This window comes from Lissotriton vulgaris, chromosome 6 (genome assembly GCF_964263255.1).
Source record: "Lissotriton vulgaris chromosome 6, aLisVul1.2, whole genome shotgun sequence".
NCBI lineage: Eukaryota > Metazoa > Chordata > Amphibia > Caudata > Salamandridae > Lissotriton > Lissotriton vulgaris.
Window position 1 is genome coordinate 501207892 of NC_141694.1, and position 7679 is coordinate 501215570.

The window sequence follows — 7679 nt, forward strand, 5'->3', positions numbered from 1 at the left end:
CCATTTTCTCACATCCCAACCTTGTTTTAAAGCATGAAACTGGTGTATTCTGGACAGATTACATGGTGACGTGTTGAGTAGTGAGTTGTGTGCAGATACACGTTTTCCAACTTTTTTTTTTTTTTTGTACTAGTCAAAGGAAAGATCTTTATTTCTTTTACAGCAGAGGATATGGTTGAATTGAGGCTAGTCAAAAAGGCCAGATCCTATGTCATCGTCCGACTCTTCAAATTCCTCTTTCTTCTCCTTAGGAGCTGCTGCGGCATCAGCTGCTGCGGGAGCCGCAGCAACAGGAGCAGCAACCACAAAGGCAGACGGGTCAGCCAGGAAAGCCTTGACCTTATCTGCCAGAGGGAAGCTGTAGTCCGTCTCTACTGCCACAGCCAGGACTCGCTTGTACCCGTTAATGATGGTATGAGGCACAGAGGCAATTGTGGGGTGCCCAATCTGCAGACAGACGCTGGCAACATTGCGGACACCCTCCAACAAGCGGACATGCAGGGCCTCTTCTGGGATATCATGAACCTCTGGATTGTAGATGTTAACGGAAACAAGCCTGTCTTAGTTTCCGCCTACTTTGCATCATTTTTGACTGCAGTATCTCTTGTTGGATTACGTTTTGTGATTCCCGAAAACCGTATTTTCAGCCTCATGTTCCACCAGAGCATTGGAGTTTTCCAAGGACCGAAATACAAAGACTAAACTTGGACGGCATGAGCTACTCATGCCGTCCAAGTTTATACTTTGTATTCCGGGACTTGGTACAAACAGAACTGCAAATCCCAGAATACAAAGTAAAGATCTGGACAGGCTAAACTACTCACGCATGGACAAGGGGAGCTATGAATACAACTCGCCTACCTCATAGTAATTGTCTTGGCATAAGGTAACACCATTTTTTGCAGTTTTATACAGCGCGAACTCGGTATTGCGGCGCTTTACATGAGCACCACTTACTTTACAGAAAGGCACACTCTCTGCTTTTATTTTTAAGGCACAGGGACATTGTGATTTGACAGGAATCACAAGCCGTTGAGCCGACACCGAAACCCGAACCCTGTTCCCCAGTTGGAAAGTTGGCAGTTTCAGACGGTCTTGGCTTTATAGCAAACAGCATTTGCATACAGATACTTTGGGGCTTATTTACAAGCCCCTTGCACCACCCATAGTCACTTTTCCCATGTTAAAAATGTCGCGAAAGTGGCGCAAGGGGCTTGTAAATGAGCCCCTAAGGGCGCAGATTTATGATGCCCTTGCGCCGCAATTGCGTCACTTTATTTGACGCAACTGTGGCGCAAACAATGCACCCTATTTACAACGTGACGCATCTAGGAGATGCGTCACGTTGTAAACCCCTGCGCCATAAGGAGGCGTTCCTGCGCAGGGGGGGGGGGCGTTCCTGCGCAGGAACGCCTCCTGAAAGTGGCTGAGTGAAATCTATGAGATTTCACTCAGTCACTTTCAGGGCAATGCTGCGTCAAAACCCTGCGCCTTCTTGAAGCAGGCGTAGGTCTTGATGCAGCATTGAGTAGATGCGGCACCCCCGAGCCTTGCTGGAGCTGCGTCGCACTTGCGACGCAACTCCAGCAATGCGCCACATTTCCGGCACAGATGCGTCACGCATCTGTGCCGTTTTTGCACCATGGTGCGCCGCATTATAAATGCGGCGCACCATGGGTGGCGGAGCTGTGGCGCACTGTGGCGCACGTTAACTGGCGCATCCCTGGCGATGCGCCAGTTAACATAAATCTGCCACTTAGTGTTTAACTTTTAACATTTCAACTACAAACCCAAAAATCTTAGCCACAAAGCGCAGTTGGCTGAAACGTCAACACATTCTGAAGATGTTACAATTTCCTTGTTTCCCTGATGTTATGTCTACGGCAAACGTCTGTGGTGAGATATTTGCGAAGTTCCTCATTTTCCCCAGTGAAGAATAAATCCTCTCTTTTCTGTTCATTTCAGTGAGAGATTGACAAAGCACTGAGCTGGATTAAATAGAATGCACTGATCGAATGCAATTTTGTGCTAAAACTTAAGCCACATGACAAATTCGAAATCTACATTTTAGATCAGTCATTGAACACTGTGATGAAAAACTGCCGTCAATCGCTATATTTTACCAATTAAAGGCACCCTGTACTCTAAGTAATCCAATTTCGGATTTACTCTTAGCACCATGATCACTCTCACTGGAGTGATCAGTTGCTGGAAAGTCTGACATCTCCTAGTTGTTTGTTTAGGTTTGAATTTGTGGTGAATGAAGTAACTGTGGAAAAGCGACACACCCTGTGCATGCACACAGGGCTGCCCAGACGTGTTCAAGACGAATTAATGCTTACTTTTCCACTGGCAAGAAAAGCCCATAGAAATTAAAACCAAAAATACATCGCAGAGCACATGGGAAGCCAGCATTTATTGAGCTAATCAGTTTGACTTTTGTATAGTGCTTTAGGCAGTAATGCATCAATTACTCACCAGTAATTACATTACGTTGAGTCCTACTCCTTCACTTCAGTCCCTTACATTATGAGAGGTACCCTTGTCTCATCAGGCAACTCTTCAAACTCACCAGTTAAAAAAATGAAGAAACCCCCTCCCCCTCGAAACTTGTCCTATTAATGCCAAATCTAGGCCACATTTAGGGGAACTGTCTCGCCTCTTAATTCAAAATACAATTGTCATGGGGGGATGGGGAGTATGTTTCTCAGTTAATGTATAAAAACATTCACCTTTAATACTTTTCAATGAAGAGATATCTTATAATCTGATGTACTATGGTGAAGCGACTCCATGTGCTAAATAAATACACTTATTTTGAAAATGAATGACACAATAGCATATTCTAACATTATCTCTGTTACATTATTTACATGCCAAATATTGCCTCGACTCCTGCACAGGCTCCTAGAGCCAAACCATCCCGTGACTTGGCTCTGACTCGGCTCTCCCTGTTAAGTTGTTGGCTCGCCCACCTCAAGGCCAAAGTGGAAACCCTTCCTACTTACAGTGGGAAACAGCACCACTCCTTCAATTAAAATAAATGAGCTCTTAAATAGCAAAACCTATAACACACACACACTTTATGGAAGCTTTCACAATATCCCATTGATACACACTATTTCCTAAATGTGCATGCTAGGAACCAGGAATAAAATTCACCCAGTTTTTCCTGATACAAATTGGATCACAAGTTCTGCACAGAAGGCTCATGATATGACAGAACAGAAGTGCAAGAACTGCAGCTCGGGAGCACTGCAGACAGGGTGTCACTTAACTCCTTTTGTGCATGTATTGAGAGTAGTCTTAGGTATTGGACTTTCTCATCCCATCAATAATAAATAAAGCAGAATCCTCCATATGGTAGCACTCAAAAAAGGACTGGCAGTTACTTACACCATTGAGCCGTGTTTTTTAAGTGAAACTCAACTTGGTAGCCCTCCCAGTGCATTCTGATCAATGTGGTCCCTCTTTTGCAATGCTACTGTTCATCCAGTGAATGAAAACTTGATAACTATTCATTTCTTCCAATATTTCATTTCCTTAGCCCCTGAGATGTGTGTCACTCTTCATGAGCTCTTTGGTTGAACACCGGAGCGAATTAACAATGTTCACAAGAAACTCAATTATCAAAACAATACTGTTTCTGCAAGAGAGTATAACTTGCTTGAATTAATCAAGGGCATAAACAATCAAAATGAGAGCCTTAATGAGTCAGGTTAAGGCAATAATACCAAAAATTGTAATAATAGTGTTTTATTAAAAATCTCTTTAAAAAGCCCACACAACAATTTTATCAAAGTAATGCTCACTTCAGCCGCAGTGAGTAGGTTTTATTTCGTAGTTGCAATAGTTACCACAAAAGTATTTCCTAATGTACGCAGTATTTGCACTATATGTCAGAAACAAACTCCCTTTGGGATTTCTCAATAGCATAACCAACTTCACACCATCACATTCACACTCACAATCATTCAGCAAAGGAAATGGTTAAAGCAAAAAAATATATATATATGCCTGTTCCTCCACCTGATCTATCTTTGTGCTCCTCTCAATACTTATTAGAGGAGGGCTGGCATTGATTCCTGATGGTACCCCTATTTTACATGAGTGTTAAAGGTGGACAGTCTCTCGAGGATACACTGATCTCCCACAAATCTTTAGAAACTATGGTGCTCACCTCCTGTTATCCCTACGCTCCGGAATAACTTCAGAAAATCGCAGTGCAGAGATATCCTGGTTAAGTAAAATGACACTTCTGCACCTTCCACGCGGTTCGCCTCAAACTCGGTGTCACCTGTGTGTACAATCTCTCAATACAATAAGATACGTGCCCCTCAGGCTTCCTGCGGAGTTTGCCACCGGGACTAATTAGTTTCTTGGCGTTCTCTGTGCACAGCTTGAATAATCTGAGGCAAACCCCTTGGAAGGTGCAGAAGAAAGACTGTCTACCTTTAACACTCAAGAAAAATAGGGGTTACATCAGGAATCAATGTCAGACCTGCTCTAATAAGCATTGAGAGGAGCACAAAGATAGCTCGAGTGGAGGAACAAGCACCCCACTTCAATATCCTGGTCTCTGAATTAGATAAAGACTACTGGGAGGCCTCACTTTTTAAGCCTGAAGAAGGTGGTTAGACCCTTTGATACCACCGAAATGCATCGCTTTTTGGTCCATTGTTGCCCTACCACTATTTAGAGGTTTCCATGAAAAAACAATATATGATTTGGTTAACCATAATGTTAATTGTGGGTAGAATTATTATAATCCTGTGTTAATGAACACTGTGTTGTTCTTTCTTGAGTATATGTATGATATGCAATGAACTCATAGATTGTCATTTTTATTGGTCATAGGAAAGATTTTAATGTAATGAATGGATCTATTGAATAAACATTTGTATACTGGTAGATTTATATATATATTTTTGGTTTTAACCATTTCCTTTGCTGAATGATTGTGAGTGTGAATGTGATAGTGTGAAGTTGGGTATGCTATTGAGAAATCGCAAAGGGAATTTATTTTTGACTTACTGTCATTTGGTGTCCTGTCCCTTTGTCGAGAAGGACCCCTTTCACTTTTTTTGGTATTTACACTATAAAAGTATCACAGTGATTTTGTGAGCCCCAGTGAAGTGACCATAACCTAACATGGTAAAACACTAAGTGAAAAAGAAACAGGGAGAACAGGTTATTGGTAGTAATCAAAAGGAGGAGCTTTACACAAAGGACAATGTTTGTTTTTTCAGGCTCTCTTTTATTAATGTTGACGATGTTACGACCCTCTCCTGTTACGAGGTCCCTCCGGAAAGCAATTCTGTGGACATTGTCAGCACAAGGCATGAATCTTCTAGGGAAATCCTGGCAGTGTGGATGGGTACTGGGTGCAATGAAGGTCATTAATAAGTTAAAGCCCTTGTTGATTTCCTTGAGGATTAACCGGTGCAGCAGCCTCAATGGAACCGTGATTGGATGTGTTCGTTAGAATAGCGAGTTATATCATTGTTCCAGGTAATCCAATCGGGGAACGATGGTGAGTAAATCAATTACTCAAATAAGTTCAGTGACACATTTAGCATTGGGCAGGGGTGCGCCTATGGGGTCCGTCCATCTGGAACACAGCAGGTACTGAATGCTAAACTTGTATGCAGCATAACAGTTAAAGACCAGTGCCTTTTTAACTGTTAAGCAAAAAGCATGTTACTGCAGGGTTCATCTCCCTCTGGTGCACAGTCATTGGCCAGGGGAAATATTTTATACAAAAAGAAGAAACCTCCATTTGGCAGCTCTCAAAACAGGACTGGCATGCACCAATAGCCTTCAGCTGTGGGCTTCAAGTGAAACACAACTCAGTGGCCCTCCAAGTGCATTCTGGTCAATATTTTGCAAATCTGTAGTTCATCCAGTTGAATATGTTTTTTAAATTTGTACTTTACATTTGTAATATAACATTTGTATTATTTACATTTATTATTCTTTTTTCATATTGAACAAATACATGTCTTTTCCATATGTTTTAACTTATTTTTGGTTTAATGTTTTATTTAAAAAAATAATTAGAAATGGTAAATCTAACACAGCCGAATTCCAGAACTTTTCCTACTGTTATTTCAGCTAGAGAGGGAATAGTAAATATAGCCCCTTCAAAGTACAACTTTTCCCCTACTTTTGCTTATGTTAGAGTGGGAATAGTAAACCTGCACCCCCAAAGTCCAACACTTTCTCTACTGTTGCAAAGATTGAAGTGTGAATAGTAAATCTGACTCATGCAAAGTCCAACTCTTTTCCTGTTTTTGCCAAGATTGGAGCGAGAATAGTAAATCTGGCTCTTTCAAACTCCGATGCTTCCCCTACTATTACTCAGTTGTGCTTTTTAACATTATATTTTATTTGCTTTTTAAATCTATTTTAATTATCTATAAATGTAACTAATTTGTATTTTTTTATTTTATATATTTTTGGGAATATTCCTCATTCAATTTTATTTTCTTGTATAATTTCAGACATGTCTTTGTATATGTTTACTATTTTTTCATATTGTTACTATTAGCAATTTTAATGTAATTCATTTTTAATTTTTTTACTTAATTCTTTATATAATTTTTATTTAATAAAATTGTTTTAAATGTTCTATCTACTTTTAACTATACTATTACGTAAACTTCAGTTCTTGCATTCAAATAATATAAAGCTATTTAAAGTAAATTCAATATTTTTACATTTGTTTTTATTATATTCTGGTCCACAATATTTTCGTCTCAATATTTTTGTAGTTTATATACAAAGTATGTAACAACAATATTTTGGTGTTTATGGGAATAATGTAACATGTATTTGAACCTGTTGCTTTATTGCAACGTTTCTAAGTAACCACGCAATTACCTAATAAACATAAACATATTTTAGTATAAGTATTTAAAATGTGACAATTTATGCCCATAATTCAAGGATTCTAGTGCTGTCTTGGAGCAAAAATGCATCCACTATTACTCCTATTGTGCTGTATTCATCAATTCAGTGACAACTTTCTCTCTCATCAATTACGAGAGAGGAGTTCTTCCCAATGGTATCAGGAGGGAGATAATGTAAATGGCATCAGCTTTTTGACCATCTCCCTCTTAGCTCAACAATTAGTTGTAACCGTTTTCACTACTGCTGATGTACTCTGTGCTCTGTGGGATAGTACTGTATGTTATCTACCATCTGCCACTTGCTCCTTATGAACAATCAAATCTTGAAATTTGGTGAATGAACAAAATCAATGTATGGTGAAATGGATATGAGTTGCAAAGAAATACACATGCAGATCCAGTACCACAAACCCTCCACTCGCTTCAATTCTTCCCATCAGATTCATGGATTCCCCAAATTAGAGGGATAATTATAGCCTGTAGAATGGAGTAGAAGGACTTGTTCAGTGGAATGGGAATATTAACAAAAAGATATAAAAGTTTTGACATAACTACCATGACATGCAATTGTACCCAAAAAATCAATTGGGGAAGTGTAGAGGAGATGATAGAATCACCCTCCTGAACTAGACTTGTAAACAATGGGATTCTATCAATGTGAGTGGTGACTAATTTTATGTGATTGTGTGTATTTCTCTAAACTCGTGAATGCACTGCAATGTGAATATTAGGCCTCTCTGCAGGCGGCAGAATGAGGGCACTGTGTGT

At 39.9% G+C, this 7679-nt stretch overlaps 1 pseudogene; it reads right to left on the reverse strand.

The window, feature by feature from the left end:
- Positions 1–186: 186 nt before the first annotated feature.
- Positions 187–653, reverse strand: LOC147707492 (large ribosomal subunit protein uL10 pseudogene; annotated as a pseudogene).
- Between the last annotated feature and the right edge of the window lie 7026 nt (positions 654–7679).